Source organism: Aplysia californica, unplaced genomic scaffold, assembly GCF_000002075.1.
Source record: "Aplysia californica isolate F4 #8 unplaced genomic scaffold, AplCal3.0 scaffold00030, whole genome shotgun sequence".
In the NCBI taxonomy this organism is placed as follows: Eukaryota; Metazoa; Mollusca; class Gastropoda; order Aplysiida; family Aplysiidae; genus Aplysia; species Aplysia californica.
This window is the reverse complement of record NW_004797300.1, coordinates 2,172,307-2,174,892: the sequence shown is the minus strand read 5'-3', so window position 1 is coordinate 2,174,892 and position 2,586 is coordinate 2,172,307. Positions and strand designations below refer to the sequence as shown.

The window sequence follows — 2,586 nt, the reverse complement described above, 5'->3', positions numbered from 1 at the left end:
CTCCTTCTCAAAATCCTAATTCCCCTTCCTTCATGCACCATCAGCCCTCGTCCAAATGAAATCTCGTTGTTTATTATTTACTTCTGCAAAGACATTTTCTCCCTTAAATCAATAGCCCAACAACACATAGAGGGATTTCCCCCGAGATTGTCTCTTCTCCACTCTCTCCTTCCCCCTTTTTCTCCGTCCTTCCCAGCCCTCCACCTCCTTCTCCGCCCTCCCCTCCTCCTCCTTCCCCCTCCCTCTGCTTCACCCTTCATCTTCTTCCTCTCCTTCCTCCTTCCTCCATCCTCCCTCTCCCCACTCTACTTCCAGGTCTCTACCTCAAACACATTATTTCCTCTTCCGAACATTAAATATTCATCGCCGCAAAACAGAGTTTGCTTTTTTTCGCACCCTTGACAAATTAGCACGACTTCGAAAATTCTGGAAAATTGAGCAACTTATTTTTTCTAGCATGTAGTTTGGATTCGTGAGGTATTTATTCTCTTTCCGTGTTCTGCAGCCCTGTATGGTTGATGAAGAACAGCACAAATTAGCTGTCGCAGAGAAGAAGCTTGGGTGGTTGGAAGGGGCCACTGGTTGACCTTTTTTCGCATTTCTTTCCCCTCTTTTGTTTCTGTCTATCTGTCTCACTTTCCCCTGCACAAAAAGACGCCGTCTGTCGAAGTAATTCTATTTACTCATGCAAGCAAACAAGAGAGGGCTTTCCTTTCACCACATTGTTCATTTAAGAAAGAATTAGATTTCCAGTGTACAATCTAGTCATTATACTATGATTTTCTTTTGGGGTTTTCTGTTAGCCAGTACTGTAAAAATAAAAAAAAATCTTATCAGCAATCAATATCACATTTTCTTGAAACGGACATTCTGGGTGGTTGGTGGATGCTCTGGAGTAGCTTGCACTTCTTTTCGTACCAAACATTAAACGTTCTTATCTCTCCTCCATTTGCTGTTCCGTGTATATCTAGTAACATCTTTGATCTGCGGCACTTATATGACCTGAATGTGCTGTAAGTGCCGTAAAACTCCGGGAAAAAACCCCCGGAACGAAATGGATATCGGTGCTAGACAAAACAGACTTTTGAAATTCTTCCTTTTCCAGGGACAAAAAAATCTATAACAGCCATTCATGCAACCGCACTCATTCCTTTGCTTGACCGCCCTCAAAAACCTTTATCACCCAGCCACCTTTTCATGCTCCTCTCTTTATGTAAGTTATTTTTAGTCTTCCTCTGTCTCATTTGCCTTTTATGTTTTCTGTGGAAGCAGGATGTTCATTTAAGACCTTTGTGTCAAGCTAAAGTTTCTCCGAAGTAAGTAAATAAACACTTGATGACCTGAGAACAACAACAAGGTAAAGTCACGTTTTCATAAAAATAGAGTTCTGCATATCATTTGAAAAAGGCGACAAAGGTTTATCTATTAGTACGAACACTGACGAACTGCTCTACACCTAGCAATTCTTGTTCAAGGATGCGTATTAAGTGCTGCAAGTTCAAGTCAAGTAAAAGTCTATTTAAGCCCTCTAATCGAAACTTACTTGAATGTATTTCCCAAGTGAGTGTTTTGCTCATTTTCTCGAAATCATCTAAATGTTACTGGAGCTCGATGTTGTTCTCAGGTCTTCATTTGATCCACAATTAAGCTATCCTCACGCGTGATGCCAGTGTCTCAAAGACAAAATCAAACCTATTTACCCAGGCAGCAGTGGGGGAAAAGACATCAAGTTCTTTCACCATTTTACGATAATAGATACAGAAAGAGACAAACAATAGACACATTATAAAAAATCTGGACGTATAAATGCACACAATAGAGTAAGATGAATACCCCAAGCTATCTGCAGCCTTCACAAGAAAAAAAATCAATCTTCCCCAACTCCGTTTCCTATTTCCCCATACCTACACCACCAACATTTCAAACAAAGCACAGAAAACTAACTCCCAAAACAACAAACTTCTTCTTATTCTCCCTGCGTCTGTGGTGTAGTAGTCAGGCATTTTGCTGTCCCACACAGGAGACCCGGTTCGATTCCCGAATGGATGGAATATATGTGAGGCATCAATGGTGAAATCAGGCGCTCGTCAAAATAATAAAAGCGAAGAAACCAGGCATACGTCCGCTTGTGTTTTTTTTTTTTGCTGGCTGTTGTTACATGTATTGCTTTGCAGCTTGTACCACAATATTTTTCCTGAGAAATTCAATGGTAGGCTATTTAACAAGGAAACATCTTTGATTGATTGTTGTAGAATTTGCTTTACGCACCCTTAAACGCAGTTGTTACAAAGATCAGTTTATGTCAACCTTTAGCCTGCTCGACACTTTTGTCACTCCCAAGAGGTTACAATTTTAACCAATATTTGTGAGGCATCATGGTGAAATCAGGCGCTCGACACTTTTGTCACTCCCAAGAGGTTACAATTTTAACCAATATTTGTGAGGCATCATGGTGAAATCAGGCGCTCTTCAAAATAAAATGAAAATCAAAGAAATCTGCATTTTATAAGGCCGTTAGTCAATTTTTAAAGAATTGTTTTGTTGTTGTTGTTGTTTGTTTGTTTGTTGTTTTATTTTTTGTTGGGG

General features: G+C 40.1%; 1 protein-coding gene across 1 annotated transcript in view; it reads left to right on the top strand.

Moving 5' to 3' along the window:
• LOC101862164 (acetylcholinesterase-like) overlaps window positions 1–2,586 on the top strand; it is a 91,318-nt gene that overhangs the window by 22,683 nt on the left and 66,049 nt on the right. The window lies entirely within an intron of this gene.